Source organism: Panthera onca, chromosome B1 (assembly GCF_046562875.1).
Source record: "Panthera onca isolate mPanOnc1 chromosome B1, mPanOnc1 haplotype 2, whole genome shotgun sequence".
Taxonomy (NCBI): Eukaryota; Metazoa; Chordata; class Mammalia; order Carnivora; family Felidae; genus Panthera; species Panthera onca.
In genome coordinates, this window is record NC_138342.1 from 61,044,485 (window position 1) to 61,060,914 (window position 16,430).

At 40.3% G+C, this 16,430-nt stretch overlaps 1 protein-coding gene across 5 annotated transcripts in view; it reads right to left on the reverse strand.

Moving 5' to 3' along the window:
- The window catches only part of G3BP2 (G3BP stress granule assembly factor 2), a 78,148-nt gene that overhangs the window by 22,817 nt on the left and 38,901 nt on the right, over window positions 1-16,430 (reverse strand). For 2 of the 5 annotated variants that reach the window (XM_060654852.3, XM_060654847.3), the window contains exon 1: window positions 10,778-10,886. The exons of 1 other annotated variant lie outside the window; for it this stretch is intronic. The gene's annotated coding sequence lies outside the window, so the exon portion shown is untranslated. Of the gene's footprint in view, window positions 1-10,583; window positions 10,699-10,777; window positions 10,887-11,023; window positions 11,134-16,430 lie in introns of those variants that run through there. 2 more of the 5 variants (XM_060654851.3, XM_060654850.3) reach the window with 2 other exon arrangements.

A 16,430-nucleotide genomic window follows, 5' to 3' on the forward strand; every position in this document is an offset into this window, starting at 1 on the left:
TGGTTCCTTTGGCTATTTTGATACCTTTGGTATCAACAAAAGGAACTTTTGGTTCCTTCCTTGATTAAAACTTCAGCTTCTAGTTAAGTACTTAAGATTTGTTTGCTCACTTTTTGGTTAAAGGTTGGGTAAATCACTAACTGGTATAATGGAGCTGCCCCTAAAGCACACAATCTCAGGCTACAATATAATGTCTAAAATGAGCTGACAATTCTATTCTACTTTGTACAAGTACTGGAAAAAGAGTAAATGGACATCACAGGAAGGTAGATTTAGGTTCAACTAATCCAAGAATAACCAGAATAGAGCTACTTCATAAATAGCCAGTCAATGTAGGTATTTATCTCAGAGACACAATTCTGCACAATTTAGCAGAAATCTAGTAAAACAGTCTATGTCTAACAACATTTAGGTTGCTCCAACACTACGATTCTAGAAGTCTACTAAACAAGATTCCTACTCCAATACTCACTCCATCCCTCCCTATCTTTAATGATTGAAACCCCATGCATTTATTTGGGCCCAGGTATTGTCCCCCTGAAAACCTTTCCTGATTCAAAAGACTATAACTGTCTTTCCTCTGGATTCTCAAAGTACTTTTTATTAATCATATTGTTCCCTAAATTAATAACTGTGCATTAGTCTTCCTCATCTCTCCTCCACTCTCAAATATTATAATCTGGGCTCTCCCTTAAATATAATTCTCCAGAAAGTCACAATTCTGAAAACTCCAAAGACCTTCCTCAGTCTTCCTCTTATCTGCATTACCATTGTTGATAGCCTACTCCTAATGCTTTTAGATTTCTATGATAAGGCAACTTTCCTTCTCATCAAAATGCAGAAGTTCTCAAAATTCTGTCTTCTAACCTGGCAGTTTCACAATCTAAGGGCTTTAGCTCTCATATCTACCTAAAAAGGATAGCTGGTCTCTACCATAGACTCAAATTTTACATTTTTAACCCCCTGCTGAATACCCACATGTGACTTCACAGGTTACTCAATATATGCAACCCTCCCCAGATACACAAAAAACTTTATTTCTGTTAATGGCACCATCTTCTTGGCTCAAATGCTCAGTCCTAAATGATTTTCCTTCTTTAAGCTTCAAATGATGAAATCCTAACAACTCAAAAGTCTTCTGCAATTTGTCTCATCCTTTCTGCTCCCACTGAATTCACATTCTTTACATCTTCAAGTCTTCCAAGCTTATCATGTGCAGCATACTTTAAATACAAACATCTGCATTCAGTTTGAAGCATAAGGCATTACACAAAAATCCAGCCTGAAATTCATGGTCCTAACCAACTTTTCAAATTTATCTCCCATCACATTTCTCACCTCTGTAACAAATTCTGTGTTTGAAGAACACTATGCCACTCCCCATCATTCCCTGAACCTGCGATTTTCATTCTTTAGGCCACTGTCTTACCTCATTCAACATATGCTGGGTGAATAGGTGAGACAACACGCATTCTTTCAATGTTTATTGAATGTCCACTCTACATGTGTCAGAAATTATGCAAGGAAAAACAATGGTGAACATGAAGGACTTCATCTGCTGCTCCAAAGAAATTTACAGTCCAGTGGGAGACAGAAGTCCTAAACACAATTATGTGATAAATGCTACAGCCCTACCACAAAGAATATACCACTTGAAAACTGGAACAGGAAGAAACTGGACATGCAGAAAATGAAGTGAATATTCTAAGCCAAAGCTAAAAGAGAAAAGAATTTTTAGGGGATGACTATCTCCTCGAAACCTCATACCACCGAATCTTTCCCCTTTTCATTCTTCAAAAACCTGCTCAAGATCTCATTCCAATCTCCCTCTAGCTTTCTGAGCTAGGTCCATCAGACAGGATTAACCATTTCTTTCCCTTAGTATTATGTATCTCTTCTTTAGCTCTTATTAACGCATTTAATCCTAATAATGTGTGTACATGTGTATAGGCACTCCCCTCTATTTGGAAGACTCCTCTGTGCTAATGCTAAGCATAAGCCTGGCAGTGTCATGCTTCCAGGAGATGCTCAAGAGACGTCTTTGTAGCATCCACCATAACTGTGCTCATAATACTATTAAAGTATCTGTTCTGATACTAAAGACCTCTTAAAAAAAGAGCAGCAACCTACTAAAATACAAAGATATTTCAATAGCTAATGAATAAAACTATAGACAAATGTCAGTGAATAGATGAAACAAAATCATTAAGCATGCAATTTTAAGCTATCTTTAAAGTTAACCAACCACCTATGCTCCTGTGCATATTTATGCGTAAATGTACAGGTGTACACAGTCACCTACATGAACGCATGCTACTCCTATAATAATGAAGTTAGAGTGTTTTGATATTAAAAGGTCAACAATGAAATACAGCATAGCAGTTTGGGCACAAATACTTTTAAGAACTTTTAAACTTTAAAATCAGAACTTAAAGCTCTAATTTTAGAACTTTAAGAAATTTTAGAAATCCCACCCCCCAAAAATTGGCATTACAAGAGACCTACACAATATACTCCTTTCAAAGGTACCAAAGTAATTTTATCTTTTCAACAAAAAGATTTGGGGACAATCTGACATCCACACATTAAAAACAAAAGGGGGGCACTTGGTGGCTCAGTTGGTTAAGGGTTGGACTTCAGCTCAGGTCATGATTTCACAATTTGTGAGACCGAGTCCCTTATCGGGCTCCATGCTAACAGTGTAGAGCCTACTTGGGATTCTCTCTCTGTCCCTTCTCTCTGCCCTTTCATGTGCTCGTGTGCTCTCTCTCAATATAAATAAACTTTAAAAACATAAATGAACAAAAGGAAGTCTGCCTCATACTTTCTCACCTGCATATAAAAATCATCTTGAAATGGACCACAGACCTAAACATAAAACCTAAAACTTTAGGCTTCTAGAAGAAAACTTTTAGGGATGCCTGGGTGGCTCAGTCAGTTGAGTGTCCAACTTCGGCCCAGGTCATGATCTCACAGATCATGAGTTCGAGCCCCCGCATCGGGCTCTCTGCTGTCAGCACAGAGCCTGCTTTGGATCCTCTGTCCCCCCTCTCTGCCCCTCCACTCGCCCCAAACGTGCATGCTCTCTAAAATAATAAACATTTTAAAGTATATACTATTTTTGGGGCACCTGGGTGGCTCAGTCAGTTAGGTGTCTGACTTCGGCTCAGGTCATGATCTCGCAGTCTGTGAGTTCAAGCCCCACATCAGGCTCTGTGCTGACAGCTCAGAGCCTGGAGCCTGTTTCAGATTCTGTGTCTCCCTCTCTCTCTGACCCTCCCCGATTCATACTCTGTCTCAAAAATAAACGTTAAAAAATTAAAAAAATTAAATAAAATAAAAAAATAAAAATATATACTATTTTTAAAAAGAAAACTTTTGTAACCTTAGGTTAAATAAAGTAGGTAAGACACAAAAAGAATTATTAAAAAAACCTGACAAATTGGACCTCCATCAAAATGTAAAACTTCTCATTTAGAATCATCACTTAGAAAATAAAGACAAACCAGTCTGAAATGATAAAGGACTTGTATCTAGAAAAAAACAGATTTCTCATAACTTAAAAAAAAAAAGCATTATTGAAAGCTAAACAAGTTAGTATTACAGAATTCTATTGACAGGACATTCTGCAAAATGCAAAACTACAGGGTTAAACCTATCAGAGACTGAAGATACAAAGGACTATAAAGAAACAGGAGATAACTTCTGGTGAAGGGAATATCTTGGATCTTGACCATGGTAGTGGTTTCATAACTATATGTCTGTCTAAAGTCATTAAACTGCACATGAAGAATAGTCTCTACTGTTGGTAAATTATTCCTCAAATTTTAAATTTGGCAATACAATTATGCTTCATTATGTCAATTATTTCATGAACTTTCATGGAAAATCCCTCAACACAATGTAGGAGAAGCACGATATCCTGAAATTGAGAACATTCCACAGTTCAAAAAAAGGGGCAATTTATTCAAAGTTGGTATCTTCCACCTATAAAATTAACAAAAATGAAAATGATTGGTAATATCCAGTTAAGGGGTGTGGGGAAAATGGGCTCTTACACAGTGTTAGTGAAAATAAACATTTTTACAACCTTTAGGAGATGTAATTTTGCAGTTTTAATCAACTTAATTAAAAATGAACATATATAACCACTAAGCCATTTCTAAGACACATTACAAAGAAATACACAATTGAACAGAGATGTATATTTAACACTGTTCATTGCCACTAAAGAAAATCAAGCAGGCTAGGGGCACCTGGGTGCCTCAGTCAGTTAAGCATCGGGATTTTAGCTCAGGTCATGATCTTGCAGCAGTTCAGGAATTCAAACCTCATATCTGGCTCTGCACTGGCAGAGCAGAGCCTGTTTGATATTCTCTGTCTCCCTCTCTCTCTGCCCCTCCCCCACTCTCATTTTTTTCTTTCTCTCAAAATAAGACTTTTTAAACTTAAAAAAATAAATAAATAAATAAATAAAGCAGTCTAAATTCCATCAAGAGGTAAATGGAGGCACCTAAATGGCTCACTCGGTTAAGCAGCTGACTTCAGCCCAGACCATTCTCACGGTTTGAGAGTTTGAGTCCCTCGTCGAGCTCTGTGCTGACAGCCCAGAGCCTGGATGGAGGCTGCTTCTGATTCTGTGTCTCCCTGTCTCTCTGCCCCTGCCCTGCCCACGCTCTGTCTCTCTCTCAAAAACAAAAAAAAACAATTAAATGGAAAGCTATAAAATACAAAATTATGCACTGATTTAAAGTAAAATAGGAGAAGGATGCCTGGGTGGTCTCTCCCTCTCTCTCTGTCCCTCCCCACTCTCTCTCAAAAATAAATAAGCTTAAAAAAAAAAGTAAAATAGGGGCGGATAGGAAAGTATAAATGTGGGCAAGAAAGACCGTCTGCAAAAGTAATAACCAAATTGTAGAATAATGTTACAAACTCCATCTTTGGAAAAAAGCATGATAAAAACATACATACAAATGGGTTATGGGTCTACAAAAAAAAAAAAAAAAAAAAAAAAAAAGAATGCAAGCTACATACCCATTCTTAACACCACTAGTAAGACATTAAATTAAGACATTAAAATTTTCACTTAGTTTCTGATAACTTTCTAACAGATACATGTTACTGGTTACAAAATAGGACTCTAGGGGTGCCTTGCTGGCTCAGTCAGTAGAGCAAGCAACATCTTAATCTTGGGGTCATAAGTTTGAGCCCCACACTGGGTGTAGAGAGTACTAAAAAAATAAGCTTAAGAAAAAAAATTAAGAAAAAAGAAAACATGGCTCTAGAATAAAGGCCAAAAGTGTGTGAATACACTTACCACTACTAGTAAAACAAAAAGGCAATCTCTGACATTATGCCTACATTAGTGACAATTTATGAAGTTTAAGTGTGCTTAAATATCACCAACTAATTGAAGATAGGCTTCAGTAGATAGAGATGGAAGAAACAGACTAATACCATGTTGGAATTAAAATTGAGCAACTAGGGGTGCCTGGGTGGCTCGGGTCATGATCCCGGGATTCATGGGTTCAAGCCCCGCGTCCGGCTCTGTGCTGTAAGTTTGGAGCCTGGAGACCGCTTTGGATTCTCTGTCTCTCTGTCCCCTTCCCCGTTCGTTCTCTCTCTCTCAAAAATAAACATTAAAACTTAAAAAATAAAATAAAATAAAATAAAATAAAATAAAATAAAATAAAATAGAGCAGCTACATACAGAAAGACTAATAAAGAACTTACTGCCTAGGATCCTAAGCAGCACCCTCCAACATCAAGGTTTCCAAAAGGTGATTTATAAAACATTTGCTATGCTTACCTGATAGAATAAACTGAACCCCAACTATAATATAAAAAACATCAATTCATGTGCAGTCATTAAAATACTTTCAAAGACAATAAAACCACCAAAGAAAACACACTGAACACAATTCAAAACTTACAAGGTATGATTTCAACAATGTAAAGGCTATGCATGCACCTGGACAAGAAAATGAAATTAATTTTTCAGATCTACTATAGCAAAATAGTTATCAGAGCAGATTACAATAGAAAAGACAAGGGAGACACTGTATGGCTCAGTCCTTTAAGTGTCTGACTCTTGATTTAGCCTCAGGTCTCAATCTCACGGTTTATAGGGCTAGGATGGAGCCCCGCTTGGGATTCTCTCCCCCTTTCTTTCTGCTCTTTCCCCACTCACAACTCTCTTAAAATACGTAACTTAAAAAAAAAAAAAAAAAAAAAAGGCCCCAAGCAAAATAATATTGTATTCCAACAGTTCTCTTTAATCTCAGGGATCTCTGAAATGGCATCTCCATTCTTATTAAAGCGACGTCTCCATTATCCACACGGTGATAGATCTACATATAATCATAACATCTAACTATAACTATTAGCTTCAAACACCTGCCAGCAACCACCACAGTATATAAACATCAAAACACACAATCAAAACTTCACTCTTTGAGGAGCCCGGAGTGTCCTGACCACAATTTATAAAAAGTGGTAACTGCCCAAGTTCTGGCGGGGAGATTTCACTCACTGCAAATTACAGACATGAAATTCCAGGTCACATTTGGTGGCTATTTCAATGCTTGGAGAAAAAAATAACGCAAATGAAAACTGCTAAGAAGCTGAGCTATGTCATCTTATTTAAAAAATAAATAATCAGGAAACTCAAAGAAAATGACAATTACAAAAATTTTTTTAACCTACAAAAAATATTTTTTCAGCCTACTGTAAGGTTATATGTACTATATCTTGATTCCTATAAAAATAATAAGATCTCTAGTGACAGGATGCAATTCTTTACCAGAAAGAAACTATGCTACCAAAGGCTATGTCTATGCTAGGACATAGCTAATCTCTACTGGGTACTGAACTACCTTTCCCCAGTAGTCAGGCCTAACCCCTTTGTCACTGAGCCATGGACTATACCCATTCTCAACACTTAATCACGTATTAAAACTGGAACTTCTGAAACTCCAGGTGACTTTACCAAAACAGCAATGAATCTCCTTCTTTTTTTTAAAGATTTTTTTTTTTTTAATTTTTAAGTAATCTCTACATCCAACGTGGGGCTGGAACTCACAACCCTGAAATCAAGAGTGGCATGTTCTAGGGGCGCCTGGGTGGCTCAGTTAGGCATCCAACTCTTGATTGGGCTCAGGTCATGATCGATCTCATGATCTCACTGTTCATGAGTTCGAACCCTGCACCGGGCTCTGCGCTGACAGTGGGGAGCCTGCTTGGGATTTCTCTCTCCTTCCCCAACTCATGCTCTCTCTCTCTCTCAAAAATAAATAAACTTAAAAAAAAAAATTGAAAGAGCGGCAAGTTCTACTGACTGAGCCAGTCAGTCGCCCCAACAATGAACACCTCTTTAGAGCAGAAACCTTCAATTTGTTGTAGCAGACCATAAAATGAAAGCATCACAAACAAGATCAAGTACCAGTGGCAGAAATAAATAAAAGGTAGTTGTAGATTCAGCCTTTCCTCAGGCCCCAAAAGTAAGGAGGCAAAACTTAAAGTTCAGAAACTCTTGAAAGTGACCAAGTATTATGCTGTCTCTGCACCTCCCCCACTCACGCATTGTCTCTCTCTCTCTCTCAAAAATAATAAACACTAAAAACAAATTTAAAAAAAGGCAGGGGGGGGTGCCTGGGTGGCTCAGTCGGTTAAGCATCTGACTCTTGGTTTCAGCTCCAGTCATGATTCTCACGGATTGTGAGATCAAGCCCGGCATCAGACAGAGCAGAGAGCAGAGTCCTCTTAGGATTCTCTCTGTACCTCTCTCCTCAAAAATCAAAAACAAAAACAAAAAAACAATAAAAAACCCGATAAATGAAAAAGAACAGCTAAATGAAAAAGAACAGCTACAAATGCAAAAATATAAAAAAATTCTTTTTAAGTCAAACTGTTAGCTTATTTGGTACTGTTGGAAGGAGCTAAGAAACAGAAGACAGTAATAAAAGACAAAAAACCCAGGAGTCATCCCAAAATACCCACAATGCTATACCAAAATAAGGTAAAATACCTAGAAATTAAAAGATGTGAATAAGCTGAGGCACAGCCATCAAGAAACTGATTCTACTCCTTCTGAAGCCAGTCCAGAGTTCTGGGCGAAGAATCAATTTGTCTTAGCAGCTCTTAATCAAGTGTCCATCACTGCAGAGTAATGTAACCAAGCCATGTTTGCTGATGAAATTCTACTGAATTTAAATTCAGAAGCACCCTCAAGTTGTACCTATCAAACCCAGACTTTAGAAGGGATCACTGGTGCCTGGGTGGCTCAGTCGGTTAAGCATCTGACTTTGGCTCAGGTCATGATCTCACAAGTCCTGAGTTCGAGCCCCACATCAGGCTCTGTGCTGACAGCTCAGAGCCTGGAGCCTGTTTCGGATCCTCTGTCTGTCTGTCTCTCAAAAACAAATAAACATTAAAAAAACAATTTAAAATAAAGGGGGGGGGGGGGTCATTCCCTGCCTCTATATCAACTCAGTGTAAAATGTGGGGGAAAAGTCTTAAAGAAACCTAAGAATGAACTTTCAATCCTTAAAAAAAAGTTTGTATTTTTTTTAAAAACTTTTTTTAATGTTTATTTATTTTGAGAGAGTGTGTGTTTGAGGGGGGAGAGGCAGTGAGAGAGGGAGAGAGAATCCCAAGCAGGCTCCTGCTGTCATGACCTGAGCAGAAATCAGAGTTGGATGTTTAACCAACTGGGCCACTCAGGCGCCCCAGGAATCTTCGATTTTGATAACGGGGAATCAACAGGAATAATTCTTCACAATAAGGAAACTGTTAAGAATCTAAACACACAATTAGTTATTTACAGATTTTCAACAACTGCTATCAAAATTTTCATTTTTGATTTCTCATAAGTAAAATATGGGCAATTATTTCCTGCTACCAACAGTGCCAATATTACTGAAACTCAAGAACTGGCTGCTCAGCTACTACTGAACACTCATTTAGGCTACCAAATTAAGACTTATTTTCTTCTTTCTTCTACTTCTGATCCCTAAGAAACCCACAAGTATTCTGATTCTCTTCACTCTTAACACTTCTTCACCACTAATATTTCAACCCCAAATATTAAAAAACCTGAACCATAACAGTTCTTAACAAGCAATCCATTTGAGGTCCTTATCCTCCCTACAATCCCAATAGCCTTTCAGAATTAAACAGCCTGGAGAGATGGTTATAACATAGGGACACACATGACTAATCCTAAAAATTTAAGAAAGCAGGAGGTACTATCACCAAAGAAACTACACATAATCCCGTTCTAAATTCAAACTAATCATACCATCTATCTTTTAAGACCAAGAATTTTGGATATCAAAATAACATTGGATACTAAAAGGGCTAAATGTTTACTTAGAAACTTTGTTCACATCTCTAAGGCTATATTAACTGCCAAATATGGAGCTAGACAAGGAATTCTCATCTTCTTTCCCTCTAACATATAGGGTTCCCTAATTGCGGTTTATGGTTCAGAGATCCAGGTACAGGAAATGCTCACATTTGGAGGACTAACACGGTGTGTGGAGCCTTGAACCTAAAAACCAGTATTTTAACCCAATTTGAAACCATAACAATTATATTGGGGGGGGGGGGGGGTCAACTTTACTATCGTTCCAGCTTCCGTGCACGAGTTTTGTTGTTTTTTTAAAGGGATCAAAAGCACCTACCGTCGGGGAAAAAAAAAAAATCTGTTAAGAAATTAGGTATGCGGGGGGGGGGGGGGGAATTGATCTATGCGGAAAACTGTAGATGCAAATCTATATTCGCTCCAAATCGGCATAGAGCCATCTTAAGAAATCCGCTTTTTAAAGACGCAGATAAAATTCAATCAGATTCAAATAACAAAAATCAACACAATATAGGGAAGCTTATGTTTCTCTCCTAGACTATCCTTCCCGCCCCCAGCCCAAAAGTGGGGGAAGAGGAAGAAACCCATTCCTCAAAGCACTCAAACACCTTTTCTACTCCTGGATCAATAAAGGATTGTCTGCATAAAAAGAGTAGGAAGAAGATGCACGTTACATACATACATACATACATACACACACACACACATACATAAACCGGGTTTCTGAACACGTTGGGGATAAACCCAAGGTGCGGGGTGAGGGGAGAGTCAAAGACCGCGGAACACTAGATACTGGGTAAGCAAAGCGGCGGCTGCTTTCAAACCCGGATTCTGTTTCGGTGCACAGAAATGGTGCCCGCAGGCCGCTACTTTCGCATCTGCGTCGCTTCTGCCTCCGCCGACACAGCCTCTTTTCCCCTCCCCCACGGGCGGGGCGGCGACGGCCTCCCCGCTCCCCTGAAACCGGGAATAAGAGACGCAAACGACTCGAAGACAAGGCTGGTGGGCTCCCCACCCTAAACCATCCTCTCCAGAAAGCCCACTCCTCCACGTCCCGAACTGAGCCTCCACCAGCGCGCCTTTGGGAGCTGCTGCGTCCCCTTTCCCAGCTCGCCACCTCATCTCCAACAAATCCGGGCCCCACCTGTGCCCGCGGAGCCCTCCGTCCACACAACGCACGCCAGTCACCTCCCTTCTCACGCGGCCTCCTATCCCTCACCTGCGAGGAAAGGCTCGGCTTCTTCCACGCACACACGGCAGCGTAGGCAGCCAGCAAGAACAATGTCTCTCTCTGCCCCGACACCTCCGACACTGGGGCTCACGCACAGGACGGTTGCCTCGAGCCGCGGCCAGCGAAGGGAATGTCCCCTTCCGACCACCACACCAACCTCCCTTCCCGGCCCCCGTACACACCTCCAACCAACAGCGGCGGCGGGTACGTCGCGCGGAGGTCAACAGGAGAGTCGCCGAGGACCGGCTGCAGTGGCTTCTTCTCGCTCGCCACCCCCTCCCTCCGACAAACCTGAAGCCTCGGAAGCCGGAGAGTCGCGAGCTCGCTTCCCTTACAACCACCTCTTCCCGGGCGCCAGGCGCTGCGGCGAGCGACAAGGAACACGGACGTCCCGCCCCCTTTGCCGCCGCCCCCTCTTATTGTTTTACCCCTGCCGAAAGGGCTGGGGAACCCCCCAGCACGACTTCAGCCAATCACGCATCTCCTTCGCGAGCAGGACCCAACCTTCTCGCGTTTCTCTGCGGAGCACGCGCAGAACGCCGCCGCGCTCACGTATTCTCGCGCCCAGAAAGCCGGGGAACCGGAACCGGCCTGAAGCCGGGGCGAGAGTCCGCTGATTTGACGTCACAAGGAGGCTGCCTTTCTACTGCCCTAAGGCTCTGGCCTCGCCGCCCTTCTGAATCGCACCAGAACACGAACCCGGTTGGCTGCTGCGCTGTGTCTTTTGCGCCGTTTTTTGGAGACCGATATTTCTAGTCCCTTTTGATTATTGTTAAAAGAGAAGGGATTTAGTAATTTTCTCTTTTAACTAGGTGTCTGCAGGTTGCTGCTCTAGACAAACATAAAATGCAGCCAGTGGTTTCAGCTATTTGTACCCTAAATTCACCTACATTATTAACCCATCCTAGGAAATGGAGATTTAAAACTCCACCGAGAAGGTCAAATTCAGCCTAACAACCCAAAGCAAAATACGTTCCGGGGCCTGGTAGGTGTTAGGCCCAGGGATATAGAAAAATATGCTGTGGCCTGCACAGAGGGGAAAATAATCTATTTCTTTGTGTGCCTGTTATGTATTTAGGTGTTGCTAAATACATAATAAGGGTGTTACATACTAAGGCCTCTAAAAAGGCTGAAATCTCAGGAGATAGCAGGATTACAGCCCTGTCCTAGATCTAGGCCCAGACTTGGCCCCAGGGCGTAGCTGGGACAACACTAGACACTGACTCTAGTGACCTTGATTCATGGGGAAAGCCAAATCTCCTTATAGTCAAGGAAGCCACTTTGCACCTAGGTTCTGGCGATGTTTCTCAAAGACTGTGGAGACAGCAGAAGAATTTTGGAAGGAAGAGCTGAGGAAATGGCAAAAGAAATGAAATGGCAAATAGAAAAGCAAAGAATACATTTATTACGCGCCCATGTACCAAACGTAAGCGGGCATAGACCTTTCATTAGTTTTCTTAATCCTTTAAGAGCAATTTTAAAGTATTTTCCACATGTGCAAACTGAGGTTTCCAGAGGCAGTACCAACATCTGAATCTCCAAAAACTACATTGTTTTTACCTTAGTTTGCCTAATCATTTTGTTACATGAAAAATATTTGAGCAGATTGTAACTTTTGTGAAATGAACTTTTACTTTTTTTTTGTTCCTTTAAAGCATAATATATTACATGCAGATTACCCTTTAATACTTCTGTACCAAGCACTCTTCAAATTCCTTTTTGTAATTGTTTAGGCGTAACAATAACCCTATAGAGTAGTTATTATTTTTATGCCCATTTTACAAATGAGGAAGCTGAAGTTTAGAGAGATCAAATTAAGGTCACACAGCTACTGTTGGAGCTGGGATTCAAACACAGTCTGCCATCACACTCCAAGCCCTTAATCACAAGCTATGGAATACGCTCACTGTATTAACTGCCATGATTTACACTTATCTCCTGTACTGCTGATTGACATTTTGATTGTTTCCAGTTTGGGGTTCTTATGCATAACCACTATTACTCTTCAAGATAATGTATCCTGATGCACAGGTACAAAGGTTTCCCTAGGGGAATGGTTCTCAAAAATTAACATACATCAGAATCACCTGGAGAGCTTGTTAAAACAAAGATTGCTGAGCCCCCAAGCCCAGGATTTTTGATTCAACAAGTTTGTGTTGAGGCCTGAGAATTTACGTTTCTAACAAGCTCCCAGGTGATGCTGTTGCTGTGTAGTAACCACACTTTAAAAACCACTGAACTGGGGCGCCTGGGTGGCTCAGTCGGCTGAGCATCCGGCTTCGGCTCAGGTCATGATCTCACGGTTTGGGAGTTCGAGCCCCGCGTCGGGCTCTGTGCTGACAGCTCGGAGCCTGGAGCCTGTTTCGGATTCTGTGTCTTTCTGCTCTTCCCCTGCTCATTCTCTGTCTCTCAAAATAAATAAACATTAAAAAAAAAAACTAATAAACTGTATACTTTAAAAAAATGAATAAAAATAAAAACCACTGAACTAAAGCACGGGCTGGGAAACTTACACTGTAAAGGGCCAGATAGTAAATATTTTAAATTTGGGGGCCAAAAATGGTCTGTTACATATCCCACCCCACCCCCTTTTTTAATCCTTTAAATATGTAAGAAACTTGCTGAGCTCTAGGGCTATCCAAAAACAGGCCCCAGGCACCCCCTGCTCTAGGGTAAATATTCAGCTATCTTTAATTTTAGTAAAAAAAAAACCCTAGGGGCGCCTGGGTGGCTCAGTCAGTTAAGCGGCTGACTTCGGCTCAGGTCATGATCTCACGGTCTGTGAGTTCAAGCCCCGCGTCGGGCTCTGTGCTGACAGCTCAGAGCCTGGAGCCTGTTTCAGATTCTGTGTCTCCCTCTCTCTCTGACCCTCCCCTGCTCATGCTCTGTCTCTCTCTGTCTCAAAAATAAATAAACGTTAAAAAAAAAACCCAAAAAAAAACCCCTAAACTGTTTCCTAAATGGTGATTTTAACTTCTAAGGATCTCTCAAGTCTGTGCCCTTTGAATGCCTCTCCATACTTATAGCCTCTGCTCGGGTTCAGGCCCCTTTCACCTTTCCAGAATGACTGCAGTAGCCTCCTAATGTCCCTGCCCTTTAAATACAACCTCCATGAAACACCCCCTCCCTGAATAGACTATAAGGCAGGGAGACCAGTATGAATTGCATTCATTCAGTGGCTCCGACCAAAAATGTTTGTCACCCTTGACTCTCTCACACCACACAGCCAATCATCAATAAACTTATTCCCTCTACCTTCAATATTTAATCTGGATTAAACACTTCTCATCCCTATTACTGCTATTATAGTCCAGGCCACTACTGCCTACTGAAACAGCCTTCCAACTTGGTCTTGGTGCTTCCATTCTTATCCTACTACAGTCTAGTCTCACAGGCACAACAACCAGATCCTTTATAGCTGTCAATCAGATGACATTTTCAAAATTTTCCTTCCAAAGGCAACCCAATAAAATTTCACGTCCTGTCTGGCCTACAAGGTCTACCTGATTTAGTCCTTATGTTACTTCTGCCTCTTTTCTTGCCACTTTTTCTCTTACACACTCTACTCTTCCTTTGACACATCAGCCATATATCCTGTCACAGGGTGGACCTTGGATTCGAACCTTTATCAAGTTTGTGAAAGGGGTGCCTGGGTGGCTCACTTGGTTAAGTATCTGACTCTTGGATCTCAGCTCAGGTCTTGATCTCAAGGTCATGAGTTCAAGCCCTCTGTTGGGCTCCGCACTGGGTGGGAAGCCTACTTAAAAACAAAAAACATCTGTGAAAAAGCAAAGTAAATTGCATCTACTGATTTCTCCTAAAGTACTCTTACTGAAATAACTCACTTAAGCATCCTAAAGGTGAGTTAGGTAGGATTTTCCCTTACACAAACTATCCTTAGAATTTCAATTAACCTAACACCCGCTTAAACAGTCTACAAGTTTATCTCAGCTGTGTTCTATTGTTATTTTGTATACTTTATATATTCTATAGTTCCTACATTCTCTAGATTTATTTTTTTTAATAAATAGAAATACAATGGTAATCTACAGGTTGTCCTGCAGGAGTCCACCCTTTAAGACTCCTGGGATTCATTCATTCAGCAGCCACCATTGATTGTCAATGTATCAAGCAGAGCACTAGGCTCACAATGAGGCAAAAATAATTGAAACATAGTGTCTTCAGGGAACTGGGAGAGAGGAAGAGAGGAAGAGAGGGAAAGAAAAGACAGAGAACAAGAAGAGGAAAGAAAAATAGAAAAAGGGAGAGAGACAGTAAAAAAGGGAGACAGAAAGGCAGTAGGGAGAAAATGACAGTAGAGGGTACTGTTAAGTGATGCTGCACAGGGATACTGAACAGCATTTTGCACTTCTTCACAACACTGAATATTTCAATTTATAATTCAATATCTGATATTTCCCCTCTTGTATACATGCACCCTGTAAGTTCCATGGGGGAAGAACTCATGTTTGCCTGTCTAATCCAGCACCTGGCACTGGCTGAGTAAAAGTGCCCCCGTAAGAGCTTCCATGAATTGACTAAGTGACCATTTGAGAGAAGAGGGAGGACACAACAGTCTTTCTCCTGGACTCCTAGTATTTGTGGTGGTTTTGCCTTTTTTAAAAATGTTTTCATTTATTTTTGAGAGAGCGCGTGCGCACACACGCACACGGGGGAGGGGCAGAAAGAGAGGCAGGCTCTGTGCTGACAGCAGAGAGCCAGATGTAGGGCTTGAACTCACCAACCAGGAAATCATGACCTGAGCCGAAGTCGGACACTCGACCAGCTGAGCCACCCAGGTGCCCCCTTAAAAAAATCTTTAAAGAAAAATAGAGGGAGAGAAAGATGGAGAGAAATGGGATCATAATTAAACACTGTTTTGCAGGACACTACTTTTTATCTTGATAGTATAACTTAGGCATCCTTTTATGTTAGTACATGGGTCTGCTTCATGTTTTGTTTTCCAGTGATTACATAGGTGAGGAATGACCTTTTAAGCTTAGAGGCAATAGAATCAATTATAAAGAAAATTATGAGAATATAACCAAAATAAATACAAGCTATGTACCTGCACACTTCTGTCACAAATTTGAGTCAAAGGACTAACAAACTTGGTGAGAAATCAACATGAAAACCTAATCAACAAAAATGCAAAGGATGTCCAATTTATAGAAAAAAAGTACATAGTGTTAAGCACATATAAAGAGCTGTTGAAATAAAACAATGGCAAATCATAAATAAGTGTAAATATTTGTAAGTGAAAACACCTAATACGCAAAACCAAGCCCCTTTGTATATTTTTGTTGCAAGTAAATATTAATTCAACCTTTTAAAAAAGCAATTTGGCAAGACATATCAAAACCTTTAAAATGTTTGCACTTTTTAAGCCAATAATTCCATTTCTATGTATTTATCCCTCTTAGGATATGCACCAAGAAGTTCATAGTCGGGGCACCTGGCTGGCTCAGTTGGTGATGCACGCAACTCTTGATGTCGAGGTTATGAGTTCAAGACCTACACTGTGTGTAGGTAGAGATTACTTAAAAATAAAATCTTGAAAAATATCATTGTGATATTATTTGTTTTCATCATTTAAAAACTGGAGGCATCTTAAAAATAAATTTAAAAAATAAATTAAGAAAAAAGAGGCATCTTAAATATCCAGAAGTGAATGGTTAAATAATTCACATATTCCTGACAAATCTATGTCTAAACTGTAAGTTTCAGTACTCAAAAATGTATTTTTATGTTACATATTTATGTTTCAATCTTAAGCCAAACATTTGTGATGCAATCTTAAATAAAAAATATGGTACTCAATTTGCTATTAAGTAG